Genomic DNA, 23480 nt, shown 5'->3' with positions numbered 1-23480 from the left:
GATTATCCATAGGGGAGGGAGCCAGTAAAGAACGTTTCAGAATACAAACATTGTAAATGGTCCCTTTTTACAAATGATTATGATTCCTTGATGAAAACAGTGAATGGTTTACAAAATGGGAGCTGCCTTACCGCCAAACTCCCTAACTGCCTAGACACTCTGCTGCACTCACGATCATGCATGCTATCCTGCAGTGAGATTTGTTAAATAGATCCCCGCTGGTAGACTGAAGAAGCTTAGCCAATAGCTCCCAGGCAAGCCCAATCAATTGCTGCTAAGCAGGATAAACTCTGTTCAATCCAATAGACTGGAAATGTCACTTACTTCAATGCGTGTTACACAAATGGAGCAACGTGTCTGCCAATACACTCAGCTGCACTAACGATCATGCATGCTATTGCACAGTGGGAATGGTTAAATAGATCCCTGTTGGTAGACTGAGGTCGCTGAGCCGATTTCTCCCAGGCAATCCCAATCAATTGCTGCTCAGGAAAATCATCCACTTTAATGCGTGGTACACAAAAGGAGCAATGTGTCCTGTCCAACTGTCAATGCACCCAGCTACATACACGATCGCGCTCCTTCTCATTCTCCTTCTCTTATCAGCTTGTACTTCACCTTCTCATTCTCTTTCTCCTTTGGCTGTCTGCGTTCCTTCTCATTCACCTACATCTCTTTTTTCTTCTCCTCGCCACTTATTCTATCTGCTTCTCCTTCCCTAATCTACTTCTGCTTCTCCTTCCCTTTCTGCTATGTGCGCTTCCTTCTCCTTCACCTATTTGCTTCTCCTTCTCTGTCTCGTATCTGTGTCTCGTTCTCCATCTCATATCTGCTTCTACTTCTACCATATACTTCTCCTTCTCCTATCTGCTTCTACTTTTATATGCTTCTCCTTCTTCTCCATCTCCTATCTACTTCTCCTTCTAGCTCTCCTTTCGACTTCTCCTTCTTCTATCTGCTTATCTTTCTCTGTCTCCTATATATTTCTCCTTCCCTGCTAACTGCTATTCCTTCCCATATCCGCTTCTACTTCTCATAGCTGTTTCTCCTCCTACTTTTCATTCTCCTTCCATGTCCTTCTCCTTCCCTTTCCTCCATGCTTCTCCTTCTGCTTTCTGCCTTATCTGCATATCCTTCTGTTATCGCATTCCTGCTGTTTCTTCTCTTTCTCTTATTGGCTGCTCTTTCTTTTTCTATCTGCTTCTCCTTTTCCTTCTCATTCTCCATGTCCTATGTACTTCTTCAGCTTTCCCTTTTCCTTGTCCTTCTCCTCTCTGCTTCTCCTATCTACTTATCCTTCTTCTGCTCCTCTCTCCCTCAGTTCTTCTCCTTTCTGCTTCTTCTTCACCTCTGCATTTCCTCCTCTCTACATCTCTAATCTGTTTCTATCTGCTTCTCATTCTCCTATATGGTTCTCCTTCTATCTGCTTTTCGTTCTTCTCTCCTTCCCTCCTTCTCTTTCTCCTATCTACTTCTACTTCTCTAATTAGTTTCTATCAGCTTTTCCTTCTTCTATCTGCCCCTCCCATTTGCTTCTCCTTCTACCTGCTTCTGTTTCTATCTGCATTTCCTTCACCTTTTGCTATCTGCTTCTCCTTCTCCAATCTGCTTCTGACTCTTTTATGTCTTCCCTTACCTTAAATTGTATCTGGGTTGTTTGACCGTGGCAGAATTGTTCACAGCGAAATTGACCGTAGTCAATTCTGCAGCAATTACAATTCTACTGTGGTCAAACTCACCCAATCTATGTCCCCCAGATCCCCAATACACCCCCCAGCCCCACTTACCTTTTTTCAACCGCCGCCTCTCGTGACCCTGCAGTGTTAGTTCTGTCCCTCCAACGTGGTTAGGATCTGACGCACAGGGTCCCCTTTTATTTTTTTTTTGTCTCCCGCTTTGAATGTTCAGGAAGCGGGGGACACCACCGCAACCCCCAAGACAAAGAATACTGAACACGGGGAGCAGGGAACACCCCTTCTACACCCGCTCCCAATGTTCGGTATATTTAACCCAATTTGATTGAATCAAATCGATCGAATGGTACTGTTCAAATTCGGTCAACCCCTTAAATCTACTTCTTCAACGTATGTGTCTGTCTCATGCCCCTTTTCCCTTCTTTTGAAATCTGCATATTAGTTTTCTTCTTAATTCCTTAAGTACAAAGTATGACTTCCTCGTTTCACTTTTTTGTACTTTTCTGCTTCCTTTTCCTTCCCCTTCCTCTAATTTTTCTTCTTTCGCCTTCTCATAATATGTTTCTATTTCTTTCATCCCAATCTATTTCATCTTATTTTATTTTATTACTTACTTCTTTGTGTTATTGCTGTCTACACTTATTTTTCACAACCCTAATCTCTCTCTTATTTCCTGCACTTACTTCCTTTACATTTGAGATAGTTATACTATGTCCATATCTGCTACATTCCCTTCCTATTTTTTCTTTCTCATCAACATTCATTTTCTTTTTCTTGATGTTCTTTGTTGTCATCTTTTTCCTCACCTTACTTGTCCTTTTCTTCTGTCTTCCTTGTCTCCCCTTTACCACTCCTCTTGTTCCTCTTCTCCCCTTGTCTTTTTCTTTTTCATCCATTCCATACCTCTCCTCTAGTTCCATCTACTTCATTTGTTTTATTTTGTCTTCTTCATTCTTCTTCTTCTATATTGTTCCTTCTTATTACTTTTTTTGATTCTCCTTATGCTTTCACATGTTCATTCTTCTTCCATCTTGACATCCCATGTCTTATTTCACTCATTCCTATTTCATCTGCTGACGTTTTCTTCTATATTCTCAACTACTTCACTATATATATTGTCCTCTTAGTTCTTCCAATATTTCTTATCTTCCTTCTTGTTCTCTTCTTCCTTGTGTTCGTTGAACTTTTCTGACTTTTTCAAATTGTCATCTTTTCATTTGTTGTACTTTATTTCTTTCTTGTCATCTTCCAGTTAAACCTTCATTTTTTGATCTATCCTTCATCTTCATTTCCTCCACATTCCTCGTTATCTTTTCCAATTAATTTCTTACCTTCTTCCTATGTTTTCTGCCGCTTCAAGTCTTCCTCTTCTCTCTCTAGTATTTCTTATGTTGCTTCTGTATTTAACCTGCTCTGATTTATTCCCCTTTTTATGCCTTTCGTTATTTGCCTTCTTTGTTCCTGTCATCTCTTCTTTTGTGTCTTTCTTCTGTTAGTTCTGTGCTCTCTCTTTTTCATCTTTATTTTCCTCCTGTTCAATCTTAAGTCTTTTTCTCTGATTTGTTTCCTCTTCTTCAATCATCTTCCTTTGCCTGTCTCTACCTTTTTGGTTCCTTCTACAGTTTGTTCTGTATTAATCGTCCTTTTCTTAACTTTTATCCTGTCTCTACCTTGTTTCCTCCTTTTGGTTCTTCCTTCCCATTGTGCTTCTCTGATGTTACCTTCTTCTGTCGTTGTATTCCTTCTTCCTCTTCATATGCATTTCTTTGGGTAATTTCTCTCTGTTTTCAATGTATATTTTGGCACCTCTTCTTCCAATTATTCCAACCACTTCTTATGTGTTGTTCTTTTCCTGCTTCTTTTTTCTTCATCTTCTGTCTTCTTCTCATCCTCCTTGGTTACAGACTTACATACTACTTCCTCTTGCTTGTCTTTTTTCTCTTCTTTGCATTGCTATCTTCTTATTCATTTGCTTTTCTATCCCATCTTCATCCTCCTACTTTTGCTTGCTAACACTTCTTTAATGTGGTTGTTGTTCTTCTTCCTTACATGTTTTTATCTTTCTACTTCCCCTTGTCTAATTGTACCTTCTACCTTCTTCTATTCTCCTATCTTATTTTGTCTGCTTACTTTTAATTCTTCTCCATTTTTATATTTCCTTTTCTTCTTTCCTCTTCCTTCTTACTCTTTTTCTGCCTTCTGATTGTTCTTGTTATTTATCTTTTTAGTCTGGCTCATCCTGTATTCCTATCCTGCCTCTCCCTTCCATATTTTGTTTCCTTTCTACTTCCTTCATGTGTCTGTGTTCTTTCTCTGCCTCTTATTTGTTCACCTATTGTCTTGCATTCCCTCATTCTCCGCCTCTTTCTTCTGCATCTTCCTTTTTCTATTACTTCTCTTTCCTCCATTGATTATTATCTTCCTTTTCCTGCCTAGTTTTTCTTTTCTTTTCATAATTTATGTGACTGAGGCTCACATTTACAAGCCTTGCCTCACAGAATTACATGCCTGACCTTAAACAAGCTGAGATGAGAAGACATGGACTTAGGTCCATACCAGGAGATTAGAGAGACCATCTGCTGCTTAAATGGAACTGAATCTTCTAACTGTACCAGACCTCCCCACTAAAAGGTTTGTACGCTTATCTCATCACCACAGCTACAGCTAACCTACACCCCTCTGGCCTGGAGCACCACCTCTGATGGTTCACTAGAGTCAGAAGTATCTGCCAGGTGGCGAAGACCTTATCTGTGGCCTCCAAATGCGCTTTCACCTTGAAGACATCCCCAGCAGCTGATCCCGAAACCATTGGAACTCTTAGGTGTGCAGGAATAGAGTTCTGCATTTCTTAACCCAAACTAGAGGTGAGTGTTGGACATCTGAGTGAGTGTTTGAACTTAACTCAAGCCCCGATGGACTTGGCACACTCGTTCCCCCTCCCCTTCCCTTGCACTTCCTGTCTGTGCACTGGCATGACTTTGAATGCACTAGGTCGTGTTTGTCCTCCCTTTGTCTTCCTTCCCTAGCTTGGCTGTGCCTGAAACACTTGTGCTTAGACAAATTATTGATGATGACCTATCATCATTCAAAATGAATGTTGCCAGGCCTAGCAAAGTAGTTTATTGTACTCTGTGTCCTTTTTGTCCTTTTCCACCTCTTCCCACCTCTTTCCCCCTATGCTCCTTGTCATGTACTTACTATCTGGCAAGTCATTAGGCCTAGCACGGCAGTTTATTGATTGTTTGCTCTTCCTCTCACCCCGTCCCTTCCCTCCTTCCCTCCAGTCATGCACCTGCACTAGTAGAAATGTCTCCGGCCTAGTACACTAGTTAATTTTTGTTAGATAATTCGGAAACTTCAAGGCCTAAGGATGACAACTGTTTTCCCTGTTCCCTTCCTGCCTTGAAGCGCTTTGAAGCACGTCACCTGTGTACAAGCGCTTTACAAATAAACAATTACAATTACAATCTCTGGTCAAAAGCAGATGATGTTTCCCACACCTCAAGGTATTTGACATCTCATCATAAAGAATTTAAGTGGCTCTGACAGCAGAGAACATAGTCATTGGACAACACTACCAAAGAGAATGGACGAATTTGCACCACAGTTGCCTTTAATCCCTATTCTGCACCAATGGAACTGATTAGAACAGGGATTTGGCAACAAAACATATAGTGAATATCAAGACACCATAGAACTATGGGGTAGCCTAGAGTTCTGGCCATATACTCCACTTATGCCCTCTATTTAGACAGCTCAAAATAGGGCTTGTATCCCCATCTGCCAATCACCCACTGCCTAAGCTATAGGCCTGCATATTGAGATAGTACTGCATAGTGGTTGAGATGAAAGTGCTCTAGCATCCCATCCCATTTACATATGGATTGTATCAAGCTCCTGTAAGCACTATTACTGCCTGTAACTACACTCAAAGGTGTCCATAACTCGAATGCGTAGGATGTGATTCATGTTTTAGCTAAAGATTTGAGATGTACTGCAAAAGATTCCCCTAGCTATACCCACACAGTTTCCCTTCATTTAAGAAACATAAGCATATGAACTAAACCTCCATGTAAACCTTCTAGTTAATCTGTATTTCAACCTCCTCGATCCCTTCTTCAGAGCTAGGCCTTGCTGAATTGACCACAGCTACCAATAGAAATGGTAAGGTGACCAGTCTTGCTTATTATGAGAATGTTCTATATGATTGGGACAACTTAAAGATTTTAAGTAGTCCCATCTTTAATCTTTTCTATTGAACTTTCCATCAAAATCATATGAGGGCGGTATGCAAGGTACTGTCATGGGTACCCCTGAGGCTCCCCCTAAAGGCTAAAGTAAGATCAAAATTAGGTAATTTGTACGTAAAGTAAGTTTCAATAACGTATTCCAGAACAATATGTGGGATTCACATCCTGCTGTTCTAGTTATCGAAGAGATATTTAATATAAGAGCATTAACACACCAGGCCGCCCACCCTGAAATTCATCTTAGATCATATGGCACTACTGCTTCTCAATCCGTTTTTTCGTCCACAGGGGTTACTTCAAGTCAAGGGAATGGCTTTGGGAGCAAACTTTTCCCATGCTTTAATAAATGTGTTCATGTCATCTTTGAAAAACATTATAAATATTTACATATATACAAAGCATTTTTTATTAGCTATACGTATATAGCATATTTGTTATTTTGGAGGGTTACTGAACAAGTATCAATGCTTTCCTCTGTATTGACTGCATCTTCTGGATACAAGTTTATGAGATACCATAATACTACCAACATACCTTTTTTAGTGCATTCATCCCCATGAAGGTGGGACAATGTGTACTATAATATCCCATAAACCCCAAACAGAAATGCATTTTTAGACTTCTCTAGTCAAAACCACAAAACAATTCAAACACTATCTTTAGCACAGTTTCTATGTCTCTGTAGACATTTTACACAAAAATCAGATTGCTGCTTATCAGAACATTTTACTACTATAGTTGACTTGTTGAGGGTGTCAACTGTGAGGCTAATCGGGCTTGGAACATTGATCAGAATGGCTTTCCAGAACAAAAAGAGAAACAATCATATTATGTAGATACCCCCACGAGTCCCAGCACGCTTGAAATGTAAACATTCTGTCATTAGACTTATCCAAGGAAAATAGAATATTTTTGATTTATTTTAATTTTACATTTGTAATGCACACTAAACCCGTAGGCATCAAGGCACAGTTAGCAGAAGAAAATAAAATGTGCAAAAAATAAACGTACAATAAATACGATGGCCCTCATTATGGGTCCGGCGGAAACTGTGCTGGTAAAACCGTAAGATAGCCGCCGGACCAATAATGATTTACCACCACCTGACTTGCCCAAATCACAGGGAGATTACAAGTCTGGCATTCCGGGAAGTCAGGCGCCGGTAAATGTTAATCCCCATTCCCATTTGAGTCATATAGGACTCAATGGGAATGGGGATCATGGAAGCACAGGCAAGGTTAATAACGGTATTGGTGCTTCCGTGAAAGTCTGCAGGCACTTGCCATTCCACAGACTTGTTTGCCAGTCCGGAAACAACGGTACCGGTAATCTTACCAGCACCGTTGTTTCCGGACCAGCAAACTTGTAATAAGGGTCAATGTTTCAGTGAAAGACAAAGATACTGGCTGAAGTGAAAACGTGTCAAGGTGAACTACTTGAAGAGCCAAGTTTCAATAGTTTTCAGAAGATCCATAATGATTGTTCCACTCTCAGTGAAGGGGGAAGTGTCTTCCCAAGTTGTGCTGCAATGAATGGGAAGCTGGAGCTGCCTGCTCTTGACAGTCTGGATTTGGGAAGGGTACATCTGTTTTTCATAGTCTGTTCTGGTCGGTCTTCTAGACAGGGCTCTTGGGAATTTCTGAATGAGATGACAGGGCCATCATTGAGATGCACCTGTGGGTAATTGACAGTGTTTTGAAAATAATTCTTTCTTGTACCAGGAGCCAATTGGTCATTCGTCTAGCTGAGGTAATGTGATCTTGATTTGGAATGTGCAATGCCAAGCGCAGGGCATTATTTTGTATTACTTGCAACCTGCGAATGTTGTGCTTGGTGATGTCGGCAAACAGTGTATTTCAGTCATCTGATGGCATGGCAATGGTGAGGAAGCTGTTGGCCAATAGCAATGGCCTGCAGGCATTAATGAGTTTAATAGTGTGGGCTGCAGAGGAAGAGATAGCATTGGCTTTGCGTGTGAGGGAGAGGGTGGTATAGATGTAGACTCCCAAGGTTTTTACTTTCTGGGAGACAGGGATGTTGATGCCATCAATGGTAAAATAGGTGTTTTGCTGGCTGAGGTTTTTGATGACAGTGGGCAGGCCAACAATGAGTAGCTCAGTGTTTTCTTTGTTAAGACAAAGGAAGTTTGTGGCCATCCAAGTTTGAATGGTCTGTTAGATAGAGTCTAACTTCTCTGAGTCTTGGTGGTAGTTGCCGGAGAGGGAGAGGAGGTTATGGGATCATCAGCGTAGTTGGTGTAGCAGATACCCAGTGAGTCTAGGAGGTCGAAAAGTGGCTTTGTGAAGATGTTATAAAGTGTGGAGGAGATACATGAGCCTTGGGGGACACTACAGGAGATTGGTGTGGGTGGGGTGGGCACTTGCATTGTCAGCAAAGACGCTGATACTTCCGTCTTTCAGAAATGAGGCGGCTCAGCTGGTAGTGTCTGGTGAGAAGTTATTTGCAGAAATCAGGTGATGCCAAAGTATTTTATGGTCCACTAGGTCAAACGCTTCTGAGAGGTCCAGAAGTGGCATGAGGGAAGATTTCCCTGTGTCCTTGCTTTCATCTAACTGATTCTTTCAGTCAAGCAGGGCAGATTCCATGCCATGACCCGGGAGGAACCCTGATATTCAGATCCCTAGTATGAGATTGGACTCCAGATAATGTTGAATTTGGATAGCTGCTTTGTCCAGAATCTGTAGTAGGAAGGGAACAGTTGTGATAGGGTGATAATTTGTAGGGCTAGAGGGGTTCCTTCAGACTGATAGGGACTCAGCAGGATGTGAAAGAGGAGTAGATAAAGGTAGTAATGAAGGGGACTAGGGCTTCAGCAAAGTCCTTAATAATGGTGGCAGGGCAAGTGTCACCTTTGCATCTTGAGGGCTTCATACCTTTGAGTAAGGAAGTGACTTTGTCCTCGGAGATGGTGTTGAAGCAGAAAGGGAGGTTGTTTTGAGTGGCAATTGGTATTGGGAGGTTTGAGGAGGGTGGCAGCTGGGGTTGTAGTGACTTGCTTCTGTAGGATTTATTTGTGAAACATGGCATTTTTATCCAAGCTGGCATTTTTTACCTTGGTGTACCATGTTGCATCTTTCGTGAAGTTGAGTGAGGGATACGGGGGTGTTTCAAGTTCTCTGAGAATGGTGAAGATCTCACAGGGGTTTGAATTTGTACTAGCAATTCTTCTATTGTAAGTGGCTGATTTCACTTGTAGGATTGCTGTTTTGTACATTTTTGCTACAGTGGTGAAAGTGGATTTGAGCAGGGTGGAGGGGTTCGTTCTCCATTTGGCCTCAGCCTCATGCTTCTTACCATGGAGTGCCAGGAGTTTGGGCGTAAACCAGGCATTGAGCGGTTGTAGGTTTAGATTTGAGGGGAGCAAGAGGTGCAATGGTGTCTACTGCATACAGCATCGTGTTGGAGTAAAGGTTGGTGAGCATGTCTGGGTCCAAGTGGGTCAGGTGTGCTGGTTGTAACCTGTCTAGCGAGGGCATGATGCACTCTTTGATGAGTTTCCTCATGCTACATGCAATAGTAGGTGGCAGCGGGGTGATGCTACCGGTGGGTGGTGCTGTTAAGGGCTATAAAGAAGGAAATTATGTGGTGGTTAGTCCATGAATAAGGCAGGTTGGACAGGACAGAAATCTGCCAGTTCAGGTCAGTTAGCCAGTCCAAGATTCAGCCTTTTTGGGGATTAGGTGCTAATATCCATTGTTAAAAGCCGACAGTGTTGACAGTGTTTGCTACTGAGGAAGCATTAGGGTCATTAGACTCATTGAGACCAAGGTTAAAATCACTGAAGAGGATGTTTTTGGATGTAGGTTTGATATTGGTGCTCAACAGGCGGAGTAGGTTCGCCTCAAATATGTTCAAGGGTCCTGGAGGCCGATATATGACATGCATAGTGATAGTCTCTGGGTGGGATAGGGGTATTTTGAATGAGAGTAGGTTACAATTTTCCAGCTGTGTTACACTGGTTTGTCTGATGGATAGGGTATCAAGGCTACCCTCCCTCTTGCATCAAGTCTGTTGCATTGAAAATTGGTGTAGTACGTAGGAATGGCAATAGATAGACAGGGACCAGAGGGGTTCATAGTGACTGTTTTGACAGTCACATTTTCGAATGACAAAAGTTCTGACACAAAAGTGTCAGAAATTCTTTTTTCAAATGTATTTTTTTTATGGGCCCCCCCAAACCCCTGTTTTATTTGTAAACACACTTATTTTACCACACAAATTAAAATAAAGCCTTTAACATAAAAAAAGATACATTTGACACTTTTCTTGTCTAAACTTTTGTTTCAGAACTTTTGTAATTCGAAACTATTGTTTTGAAACTTTGCCTGGACACCACCAGAGGTGGTGCTGAGTCAAGTTTCAGAGACAGCTAGCATATCAAGGTTATTTACCATGATGAAGTCAAAGATCTCAAGGGGATAGGCTTGGATAGATCTGGTGTTGACTGGTGCACAGTTGAATATTTGTACTAGGGACCTAGATAGAAGTAGTGCTGCTAGGTGTAATGGAGTTCTTTGTCAGGTGTGGCTGTGGGACAGACAGGGGGATTTCCTTCAGTGTGGATGTTTAATTGGTGACTGGTGAAGGAGAAGCAGCTGATGGTAATCAGAGGGCCAGGCTGTTGTGGGCTTTAATGTATGTGAGAGGGAGAGCGATTGGAGAGGATACAAGTGTTGGTGATCTGTTAACAGTTGCAAGGGTAGCCAAAGATTGGGAAGTAGAACTGATGGTGGCTGCTTGCTTTAGAGGAGATGCCTTGTGAGGAAATGCAAGGGTAGTAGTGAGGCTGGACATTAACCTGAGGTGGGTAGTCTCATTCTTACCATGATTGCTGAAGGGAGTGCTCATTTCTCATGTCTGCAAGGAACTTTGCAGCTGTACGGTAGAGACTGCATGCAGGGGTGAGGCACAAGGTTGGTCAGTCGGGCATGTCAGTGTAATATTAGCAGGTGTTGTAAGCTGTGTAATGGCCAGTGGTGGACAGTAGCGGCTACTGTAGTAGGCATACTGTTAGGATGGCTGATAGTCGACTGGTCACAAGCATTATGTCACAATCTGTCATTGTTGTGGGGCAGTGGCTCAAAGGTGGATGAGCGTGTAGGCGGCCATTGAAATGTGCCACAATAGTATGTGCTGTGAGTACGGCTGCAAAGGCGTTGTTCCTGGTATGCAAGGGCACTGGCGAGGTGAGTATGTGGGAAAGAGTTCTCATCTGGAGATGAAGGAGTCTTTTTGCCATGTTAGAGGGCAGCGTTGTGGTTACAGTGCACCGTAAAGCATGTACAACAGTGCAGCAATTGGATGCAACAGATGAGCAGGGCTGTTCACTTAGTTTGCCTTGCAAGCATTGCTGAGGGAGGAAAGTCCTAGGCATTATTCCAGAATGATAGATAGCGAGTGGAGCAAACATGGGGTTGCTATGTAGCACTCAGTGTACAGGAGGACGTAACGTTGTTTTTGATCGTGTAGAAGGCTGTTTCAGGCTGGACAGGGCCAGACAGTGGTCTTCATGAAAGGCCTTAAATGTCGACCTTTAAATGGGGCCAACGTCACCTGCTAGCTCCCAGGAGGCAATGGGCTGTCAATACAAGTCAGCCCATCGTCGGCTGATGGAGGCAGGCATTTGGGTAGGTCCTGTTTTGGAAGGCAAGCTGATCTTAACAAGGCAGCCATTTTTAAGTGGCAGTCGGAAATATTATTAAATAGCCCAACAGGGCTTACCTGGCCATCTGACCCCACGTGGATGGGGTCAGACATGTACTCCGGTGTACAGATGTCGATGTTGCAGGGCCAGACATGGGTCTTGAAAGAATATAACACTTTCAGACATAGCATCTTTTTTTCCTGAAATGTATGGGGTATGTTGGTACAAGGTCCCGACCAGAAATATGGAGGCTCCCGAAAATGGTGTACCTTTGCCCTAGTCACACAACTGTGTTTGTTTGCAGATTACTTTAAAAAAAACTGATTATTACACACAGCATTTGATTACAACCCATGGAATACATAACTTGACAAACTAAATATGCACAATTCTATATGCTTTGTGCAGAACTATCTAAGTTGAAGCAACAGCTCACACCGTACATGGACCTATCAATGAAGCATAGATCTAGAATCAGAACAAGTAATGCATGCAGTCCCCTAATCGTCACACTTTCTCAATGAGAGTCACTCTGATAGCAATTTGAAATGGCTTCTAATTGAAACAGCTAAACCTCATCCTATAACGAGCAATATAAAGCATATGTCAGCTAAACTGGTTCGGAAATTGATATAGAATTTTCAAAGCTACATTTTGAGGATGAACACGTTTGTAGAATGGTTACTATTACTGTCCTAGATGACATTGGGGAGCTGTGAATACTACACTATATTGACAGAATTGCAATTGTTCTATAGAATGTGATGTCTTTATGGCCCTTCCTTTAGGCTTAGTATGTATACAGGAATATATATATATATATATATATATATATATATATATATATATATATATATATATATATATATATATATATAGTTGAGATAGATCGGTCCATTTACAGTATATGTCTCTCTCAATACAACAATTGTGATTGAGTAGTTGCAATATCTTCTGATATGGAAGTGTCCCCTTGCTTACATATATGCCATGTATATAAATACAACTCAGTGATAATTCTACCGTAATTTGGAAGGTGTTAAAATATTATATGCAGTCAAAAAGAGAGATTACATAATAGGGATTACAAGTAATAATATAAAACACTTTCCCTCTACTTAAGATTGAGCCTTTTTCACAACCAGTGCAATTATTGCCCATACTCAGTGTCTGCTTGCATATGGCATTTTACACATGCACCTTAAGAGAGCATAACTATTGTGCATTACTGTGCATTTAATCCTTCAGGGTTAAAATATATGAGTTCAGCATTTTAAATAATCTGTTTTTATTCAATGTATCAAAGATATATCTATCAAGCATGAACTTTCTTTTAATCAAACACAGCTAGTATTCAACATCCAACATAGTGTAAGAATCCAGTTCATTGTATCAAACATTTTTACAAGGGTTAAGAAGTGCATTGTCTACTAAGTATCATTCTTCACCCAATTGTGTTTTTGTGCAAGAAACATTTAAATAACGTAAATGGATTGTCTTCCGGACACAATGCAATGTTTCCTCAATCCAGAGGCGAATAAGATGCTGTGCTATCATTGCACCGTCAACTGGAAAAAGCTAGTAGCAGCATAAATGGTGCTGTTCCCATCGCGGGACATTCAATCACAATGTCAACCTATGCACAACTTCTACATCTGATAAGCTTCCGTTGACACTATGTGTTTCGGCCATCCAGCATTGGGTACAGTCCAAAGAAACCTGTCTCTCTAATTGTATACATTGCCTTCATCACGATACACCAACCCTTCAGCAATCGATGCACCCTTTCTGTCTTGCTTGCAATATTGAGAAAAACTTAAAGTAAGACCCTGAGGATCAACATGAATGTAAATCACTTTGCATGAACAATATTTCGAACATACAAAAAAGCACTCACTTGGCCATTATTCACCACTATGAACATTAAAGCTGCCCATGAGAGTCAATTCTGGTGAAATTAGACAAGTCTTCCTGTCTGGAACAATCTCTGTTCAGCCATTGCCATATCCTACTACAACAAGAGAGACTGGCTATTTTTCACTGCAATCATCAATGGAGCCATACCAATACAATGCTTCACCCCAAGTCTAGTGAAAATCCCATCTATTGATTTAAAAAGACATCTCTGAACAGACAATCTTTTTTAAGCTTCTAGCTAAGCCACTGTGTGTGCTTCGTCCTGATTAATGCTCATGCAAACATAGACCTCAGAAAGGTTTTGATTAGTTTTCTTCAGCGTTACCACACCTACTAAACATCCTTTATGCATTAGTGTCCACACATATCATCTGTATCTTGAACTTCCGGCTTTCCCTTAGGTCAGACACTCTATAATAACAGACAGCAGTGTTACGTTCAAAATTCAATTTCTCGGCCGCATTTTAGGTAAAATGAGGAAAGCTGCCCCCACCCAGCTTCGCAGCTAGCTAGTGGTACCAGGTTACTTTCGCAGGAATATAGAAATAAAGAAATTAAGTTATCTTAAAGTCTGACCAACAAGGATTACCTTAGGTTCATTTTCTGCAGCTTCACATCGTCAGTCCTACACCGTGACTACTCTGAAGGGTCTGCAAGTCAAACCTCTGCATCTCCTTGACTCTCTAACAATGTGTGTTAACTTCCTGTTTTCGTCATCGCGTAAGCAGGGCAATGTAAAAAACACGAGACCGCTCAACAGTCTAAGTTCACAGTGCTCAAAATATGGTTAAAGTCACAGACATCTTCCAAAAGCCTCTGTCTGAGTCGTGCCATAAGTTTGATTAACGTAAACACTTTCTATGCAGCTTCTGTACTATCTGTGGGTTAGTTTAAGAAATGCCATACTGGTGCTGTATAAAAGCCACACTCTGGGCCTGATTCATGGACCGTTTTCCTATGGGATTGTGCCATTATAAAACACTGGCATGAATCAGGCCCAAGATGCGTAGTACCGGTCAGTCTCATTACAGCTCAGCAGCTCTTTGTACTGCATAAACCCCACCTTCTGCTTGCATGAGGCTGCACTACTTAACATTGACCATTCTGAAACAATGTTTTCTTTTGCACAGGGTTTTTAGGGGTTCCAGGTCTGGTCACCAATATTGTCTTCGCATGATGGGCTTACCCACCTGGTCTATAGAGGTTTTGCTGAAGGGAACCACCTCAGTTATGGATGGGAAGCTGGTATCAGAGTGTTCGACTCAATGCAAACATTTAAGCCTTATCTACTGTATTGGGGCATCTGATCCATCTCTGTTCTACTTTGCTCAGAGGGGCATCCACATTGCCCTGTCTTTTAATGTCCACTGGTTCTATCACAAACCAACTAATTTCCTTTGCATCTTGGTTGACATTCACAAAATGTTCTACCAGAGGATCGTCCTGAACCCTTATTTCTGATGCAGGATCTGTGCTCATAGATCCTCTTCCATGCCTCCCTTTTAGTCTTGACCACAAATAGGAGCAAATCAGGGCGCTTAATCCCATAAACCACATTTTTGCTCTTGCAGTTGGTAAAATGTCAGAATTCCCAAACCATACTCTTCAGCTTCAACGTTTTCAGATTTTTGGAAAGAGAGCAACTGTACAATTGCCACATCTGAAGTGCTCAGTGATAAATGCCACACCAAAGTGGGTTGCTAAAGGCAGGCTGGATTTCTTTTTTTTGTGTTGGGCATGGATAAGGAATTGCCTAATGGTAGCACTTCTTTTAAATTCAAAAAGAGGTTTTGGCAGGGTGAACCCTGGGCATTGTAATAATGGGCAGTATTTCCTGATGGTTTTCCTCACTTGGTTACTGGTGGGCCTGATGGGGCTGTAGGAAGTAACACAAACCAAGGAATCTTTATGCGTACATGCTTATTTCTGAGGGCATATTTCATGGCAGAGGTTCCCTGCCCTCTTTTGTGGCCTGCTTAAAGACCTTATGGGGGTACCTACGCCTTCAAGATGTATCTGCAGCTTCTGAGCACGCTCTTCAAAATATCTTTTTTTTTAACAATTATGCCTAATCCATATAAATTGGCCATAAGGTAAATTCTCTTTTACTTAAACTGTTCTTACTAGTGTGCTTCTTATAAAGTGATGTATTCAAGTCGCTTCTTGTTTGATGATGACTATATCCAAGAAAGGTTTCCAATATCATGCAAAGACATCATGAATCTCAGGTTTTTATCTTGGTAATGTAATCATCTTGCAAATCCATTCAGGAGGTTTGAACTACCCAGCTACAACACAAAAACGTCATCAATGTCACTTTGCCATGTGACAATGTTATTGTCAAATCTGTTGTGTACGCTGTAGATACATTTGTTCTTGGAAATGGACTCATTCAGATTGGCTAGGTCTGGGGCAAATGTTGCTTCCATCCTCGTCCGTTTAAGTTGTTGAAACAGTTGGTCTTTGAAGAGAAAACAAATTCACACTTAAAGCTAATTGCATACATTCTACAGTAAAATCAGTTGTAACAAGATTTCCAGAATCAGCACGTTATTGAGCAATTCCTAAATGAAACACCCTTCTCGTGGAATATTAGTATATAGTGACACGACATCAAAAGTCAATTACATGTCTTGCTCAAGAGCATTGATTCCATGTCTGTCAATTCTTTTAAGTACGAGCGCGTTGCTGTTACAAAAGGATATAAAAATAACTCTACACAGAATGATAATGGCTCCATAACCGAGCTTACTGAGGATACAATGGGTCTCCTGGGGTGATTCAGAACGCTTTTATGCACTTTAAAGAGGCTATAGAACACCAGTATTTTCGAATTTTTCCAACATAATAATTATTTTTCTACCTTGCAGATCCGCCCATTGTGCTGTTCTTGCTCACACATCTCATGTATTTTAGTTTTAAGATTTGCAGTTGGAGTTGTGAACAGTGTTTTGTAGTGCACATAATTACTGACAAGGCAGAATGCTTCCTTTTTGTATAGATCAAGATCCCAGATAACTATGCAGTCGCTTTGATTGGCTGGCTTTAAAAGTTGCAGACCCTTCAGAGTAGTCCTGGTGTAGGATCAGCACTGTGAAGCCGCAGAAACGGGGCATATTAAACCTTTGGTAATCGTTGTTGGTCACCCAGTAAGATTCATGAGCATGTCTTGAGTCTGATCTCCTTAAGTTCCGGAAACTCCTTAAGACATTCCTTTTCTCCTCTTCCTCCACTCTCCCTCTAACCTGCTGACCTCTCTCTGCTCTATCCCTCTCCCCCTCCTTTTTCCAACACAGCCTGCTGACTGGCCGCTGGGTGTACCTCAGAGTCTCCCAGGTCCCCGGCACCCTTGCCAGTCCTCTCGCACTTGCCACTGGGCATGCACTTACCTCATCACACTGCTGCATTTGGTCAAGTGACCCATGAGAGTGGCATCTCTCAGCAATTACCCCAGTTTCGGAGTGACTGGGTGCACTTTGACTCCCCCTGCACTTGTTCTCCCCTCTGCCCCCTCCCTCTCATTCTACAGTGCTCTGAATGACTGTTGTGTTTTCCCCTTGCTCCCTCCCTTCTTGAGCGCTTTGAAATACAAATAAACATTACCATACCATACCATGTCTGTCAAAGGGAATCTAAAGGGTTACTTTCTTTATTTCTTCATTCTTGTGAAAGTAAACCGGTACCACGCAGCGAGCACCAGAGCTGGGTGGGGCAGCTTTTTATGGTTTTACTACTGCTGTGTGTAAAACCTAAGACACAGAATGGGTGCATTGATTGGTGAAGAGTTTGTGTGTTTTCATAAAGGCCATGTTCACAATTAGAGCAGCAGGGTTGTCTCTCATGGGACAGGTGGAAGTGTGGAGAGTGAGGCGGTTGGATAGGTAGGTTGGGGCCTTGTTAGCCAGACACTTTTGCATCAGGGCAAGGGTTTTCAGAGAGATTATGTGTTTCACTGGGAGCCAATGTAGATTAGTTCTGAAGTCAGAGATATGATGGTTGCTAGGAATGTTTAATGCCGCTCTGATGGCATTGTTCTGAGTAATTTACAATTTATTGAGGTTGACTTGGCTGGTCCCCAGATAGAGGGCACTACAATAGTCAATCTTAGACATGATGAGAGTTCTAGCCAGGGTGATACAGTTAGGAGTTTTTAGAAAAGGCCAACAGGCCGTAATAAGTTTGCAGGTATAGGCCTACGCTGACCTCACTGCATTAGTTTGTCTGTTCAGGGATAGCGTAGAGTCAAGATAGATAACTAGTGTTTTAATATCCTTGGAGACCATGATGACATTGCCATCAATGATGAAAGACTTAAAGGAGTGATCTAGTTTATTAAGACGTTGAGTTGAGTCAAGTATTAGAAGCTCTGTCTTGTCATCATTAAGCAAAGTTCATGTTGGGCCATCCAGGCCTGAATGACCAGGTAGACGTCATTCAAGGATTTGGTGTCAGCTGTGTGGTCACCTGTGATGGGGATGAGTATCTGGGTGTCATCAGCATAATTGGTGTAAGAGACACCCAGATAGTCAAGAACATCGAAGAGAGGTTTAGTGAACACATTGTAAAGTGCAGGCGAAACACAAGAGCCTTGTGGGTCGCCACATTGAATAGGAGCAGGGTCCGTGGAGGCTGACTGAGAGAAGACTCCACGCAGTGGCAGAATCAGAGGAGTGAGCGAGAGATGTAAGGTGCTGGTAAAGGATTTGGTGATTGACCAAATCAAATGCAGCAGAAAGATTAAGTAATAATAGCAGAGCTAATTTTCCATTATCTTTTAAAACCTCAATTTGTGTTTTAAGATCGATCAGGGCCGTTTCCGTCCCGTGCGTAGGGTGGAAGCCCAATTGTCTCAGACTGAGGTGATTGTTAACTTCGAGATGGTCCTGAATCTGAAGGTAAGCTGCACAATCTAATATTTTGAGCATAAAAGGGACAGTAATGATCGGCCTATAGTTGGTTGGTATATTAGGGTCAAGCAACGTTTTCTTAAGCATAGGGATGACCCAGACTATACCGGTTTTGAACTATGAGTTTATGAAGGCCGTGATGAAAGGGGCTAGATCATGAGAGGCATCCTTGATAATAGTAGCAGGGCATGAATCACCTTGACAATTCGAAGGTTTAAGTTTATTAATAATTCCTTCCACTTCAGCAATGGTGAGTGGAGAGAAGGAGAAAGGTGTAATGTTCGCAGTGGCCTGGGAGGTGGCATTCAGCGGAGTGGTCTGAGGTTTATCAGTCTGAAGAGAATTTTGTTTGCCTTTAATTTTAAGTTGGTGGGATGCAATTTTGTCCAGTAGCGCTGTCTGAATATTAGCGCACCATTTGCTGTCTTTAGTACAAGTATCTGGGGGCAAGGCAGGTGTCTCAAGTTCCTTTAGAATCTTGAATAATTCTTTGGTATTTGAGTGAGCTTGCATAATGCGATTATTGTAGGACTCTTTTTTGGCCTGGAAGATGGCCTCTTTATATTTGAGGGAGGCTAGGATGAGTCCATCCTTGTGGGCATCAGACGGATGACTTTTCCAGCGGATTTCGGCAATACGTTTAGCTTTGCAGAGGATTCTTAGCTGTGGTGTGAACCACGAGTTGAGATGCGCATATGGTTTAGGTTTCCTGAGTTTAGTGGGGGCGATTAAGTTAAGAGCTGTGAGCACAGCATGATTATAGGTATCCGCTAAAATCGAAGGATCAGAGCAGGAATTTGTGAATTTATTAAGGGTGGGAAGAATGAGAGGGAGTAACTTGTCTTTTGTTATGTCTGTTTTATTTCTGGCAGGGATGGCAGGCGCAATAGATGGTAGGGGGCGGTACGCTGCTTCAATGTTGAAGGTAATAATATGGTGATCTGACCATATGCACAAAGAATTAGATTGTAGGCTAATATTACTGTTAGCGTCGGCTAACCAGTCGAGAGACCTCCCTTTGATGTGGGTAGGATCTTGGATGTGATGGGTGAATCCTAAATCAGTTAAGGTGTTTGAAAGGTCTATTGCCATGGGGTCATTGGGATCTTGGTGGCCCAAGTTGAAGTCCCCAAGAAGGATGATTTGTGATATAGTTTTGGCTTTGTCAAGTAATAAGGATGTAATATCATCCACAAAGGATGTCGCAGGGCCGGGTGTTGTATAAATTAGGTGTAGAGTGGCAGTCTGGTTGGGCGATAGTGGTAGCTTGACCGAGAGTAGATCAGCAGATTCAATGTTTACCTTGGGTATGGCTCTCAGGCCGTGAGTGTTTTTGTGGATAAAGGCAACTCCACCCCATCTGGTGTTGCGGTCACATCTAATAATGGAGTAATCAGTAGGTATCGCCAGAGAGAGTGAAGGTCCGGAGGCTGCGTGTAACCAAGTCTCAGAAATTGCGATGAAGTCAAGCTCTTGTGTCTTAATAAGTTCAGCAATGTCTAAGGCGTGAGCTGAGAGGGATCTAGCGTTGACAATAGCACCCTTAATCGGTATATCTTTGCCTGGTAGAGGAGAGGTAATGTGATTTGTCTTGGGAGTAGGCGTGGAGGGCACCTGGTGGGCAGGGTTAAGCGTAAGAAGTTTGGACCATGAGCGATGATTCTTGTTGAGACCACTAGAGTGCGAGAATCTAGATACTAGTCTCTTGTTTCTGATGTGTAGTGAGCAAGGTTGGTTCGGTGTAGGTTTGGAAAGGTACGATTACATGCACATTTGTATGTAACAATATATGCCGAGAGTGGCCAAATTATACAATCAAAGTAGTGGCTGTAAGGTCAAGTCATTAGCAATGGTAGCGATCTAGGGCTTACCAAGTATGAGTGGGACAGGCATCTAGGGTGTTGCAGCACCGAATGCTGGTGGCGCAGTCAGGCAAAGTGCCTGGTCCTGGTCTCTGATGGCTTTAGACAGGCTCCAGACAGGAAGCTGCCTTGTTGGGTGGCCTTAGTGGGCATGCCGGAGTTCGCCTTCCGGCGATAGTGATTGGTGTAAATAGATTCAGGGAATCAATCACGGCTTTCTCAGGCTGAAGAGTGCAGTGCAGGCAAAACGAAATTGCAGTCGGCCATCTTGAGGTAGTATTAACCTTGTGGAGCCTAATGGAAGCTCAGTGAAATCACAATTCTCTCCGCAATAACAGCAGACGTGGGTCCGGCGCTAATTTAGAGAAACTTCAGTCAAATTAACAAACACATAGCAGATGTTCAAATCCGCCCATGACAGGAACCGTCTAAGTAGATGCGGCGGCCTGGGTCAATAGGGAAAACATCCCTGGCCTCACCTGAAGCGAGGGAAGCACTGCTCCAGCAGTGGCAGGGGGGCCCTGCACCTCCGAGATCCAGGAGCGGTGTGTGGGGGATCAGGCTCCAGACAGGAAGCTGCCTTGTTGGGTGGCCTTAGTGGGTGTGCCGGCGTTCGCCTGCCGACGATAGTGATTGGTGTAAATAGATTCAGGGATCGATTAATAACATTCATTTAATTTTTATTTTTTTACATAGGGTTACAGTGCTTCCAAGTGTGTACAATAGTCACTAGGGTCACAAATGTCAATATCAATACAGGGTGAATAGAAGTCAGCTGACGCTGCATGAACACCAGGAGGATCAGTGCAAATGTTTTTGGTAAGGGCTAACCTGCCCCTCTCACAGTGAGCATGGAAATTAGCTGTCTCTGTTCACTCTATCTCTTCTCACAAAGAGCACATATGATACCAGAGATTTTAACCGTGACTCAAAACAAGAAGAACAACCAATGGACTGCAATGGCAAAGAAGGCATTCTATGATCTCACTGATATTAAAGTCTGGCACATTTACTAACATGGTAATTAGCATATGTACTCTATGAAACACTTGTGTATAGGCGCGTTATAAATGCCATATCATATCATATGCACTTGGTAATGCTGCCACACATAAAGCCGATATGCTTATGCACTGCATGTTATTTTCAATTTGCTCCAGAACTTCAATATTCCGCAGAAGGACATGATCTGTGACCCATAAGCTTACAAGACCTCAACTCAAGCAAGCGCCATATGTTATGAAAACTATATAGACAAGGTGGGTCTTACGTGTGTCTGTGCAGAATTAAGCTGTTTGTGAATATTAACTGGGCTGCTCACAGATAGTAATTAGGCACCAGCTCTGAATGTGCCACCCTCTACCCTAACAAACACCTCTACCTCTCATATATTTTTTCAATTGAAGTTTAAATGTGCAGCCACTCCTTTTTTTAATTAGAATGTGCAGTTGTTCAAGCACTAGGGAAATTTGAGTCGTTAGAATATATATACGCAATGTGCAAATGAAGCAAACGTCGCAAGTGACAATGGAATGGTTTTATTCAATGTATACTGCATTTCTACTCATATGTTGTCTCACACAAATATCCACAGCACTCGAATCAAGCACTGGAGTCCTTGGGAAAGATTGAAGTTGAGAAAGAAAACTCTTTACATTTGGATTTGAAACACCTTTTTTATATCATGATGTTATTATATGTATCTTAATTGTATCCAAAATCTCAGTAGATGCGTTTCAATTTATTTTAGAATTCAGTGGTTGGATGTACATATGGAAATACTTCTGTTTTTTTGTCTCTCATGTGCATTATTTTTGTCCAATCTGTTATGGAAGCTGTTACTATCGGAATGAATACATTTAGTAAAACAAAATGTTGAATACGACCTATCTAAGATGTATATTTCTAAATGTGTGCTACTAATTATTTAAAGGAAAATGTTGGATTAAAATAGTGTACATCCATATGGGTTTAATGTACAATCTATGCCAATTTCGGACCCTAACATCTTGCAATGCTTCACTATATTCTGCTTGCCTGGACCCTCCCACGGCCATTGGCCCTGTTGACCATTCAAGACTTTTGCACAAACATGATAACTGGGGACTTACAAGGGGATTGCTGAAATCATAAATATGGTTTATACTGGCACCTATATGCAAATGAGGCTAAATATGGAAAGCACTGTGCCAAACACTAGAAAAACATATACTGGTTTACAATACGGATGCATAATTGCCCCCATGCTCTTAAATACATATTATTATTTCTTTATTTGTTTTGTTTACATTTATAACCTTTACACATTTTTTGGAGCAAATTGATTAAAACATACAAGTAGAAAATAGAAAATGAAAATATAACAATACTTTACAACAGATAAAGAAAAAGTTCAAACACAATTCTGCATGCATACATTATTGTGTACATTAATCCATTGTACAAAAAAATGTAGACAGGGGTTACTGCATATGGTATAATTAATTCCGATTTGATTAAATTTCATTAATTAATTCATTAATTACCAGTTAAATCACAGTGGGTTGTGAGACCAAGTTAATACAATAATTAATACAATAGTATTTTTTGTCAAATTCCTGCATCCAAATTATCAATCCATCACAGCAGGAATATAAGTACAAATTAATGTAATATTTCACTTAATACCAGCTTGATTAAAATCCATACATCTTAATACCAATTTAATGAAAATTCATACATCAATATATCGTACATCAATAAATCAGACATTACATTTGCCAAAAATTGCGTAATTCACAATGACTTATTAAAATAGATTTACATTAGTTTGCACACCTCAGTTAGAAACCTTAACACATCTAGTTGAAGGGATAGGGAACCATTGTGTAGCATTTCACACCAAAGCAAAGCTAAGTCGACTCTTTCGACATTCCTCACATGTCTCCTGAAAAAGAGTCTTCGATCATGTCTTAGCACAGAGCAGTCTATTAATAAATGTCTCCGCGTTTCTTTGCAGTCGGCAAGATGACAGAATCTGCACTTAGAGAATGCCGCACCTAGGCCACATTGTATGTCCCTTATCTCCCCCATAATGAGTACATTAAAACAGAACCTAGTTAAGTTACAACGTCGTCTTTTATCTGGGAACTGTACAAGATAACATTCTGGGCAGCCCAGTCTTTTATAATTAGAGACCAGTTGAG

At 41.6% G+C, this 23480-nt stretch overlaps 1 long non-coding RNA gene across 5 annotated transcripts in view; it reads left to right on the top strand.

Moving 5' to 3' along the window:
* Positions 1-22259, top strand: part of LOC138452593 (uncharacterized) — a 280058-nt gene extending 257799 nt beyond the window's left edge. For all 5 annotated transcript variants that reach the window (XR_011260254.1, XR_011260264.1, XR_011260258.1 and 2 more), the window contains exons 6-8: positions 4353-4558; positions 21456-21554; positions 21890-22259. This is a non-coding gene — a long non-coding RNA (uncharacterized lncRNA). The remainder of the gene's footprint in view (positions 1-4352; positions 4559-21455; positions 21555-21889) is intronic.
* Positions 22260-23480: the final 1221 nt, after the last annotated feature.

This window comes from Ambystoma mexicanum, chromosome 1p (genome assembly GCF_040938575.1).
Source record: "Ambystoma mexicanum isolate Mex_15411 chromosome 1p, UKY_AmexF1_1, whole genome shotgun sequence".
Classification (NCBI taxonomy): domain Eukaryota; kingdom Metazoa; phylum Chordata; class Amphibia; order Caudata; family Ambystomatidae; genus Ambystoma; species Ambystoma mexicanum.
Note: the sequence above shows the minus strand (reverse complement) of the source record. Positions and strands in the feature narration are given on the sequence as shown.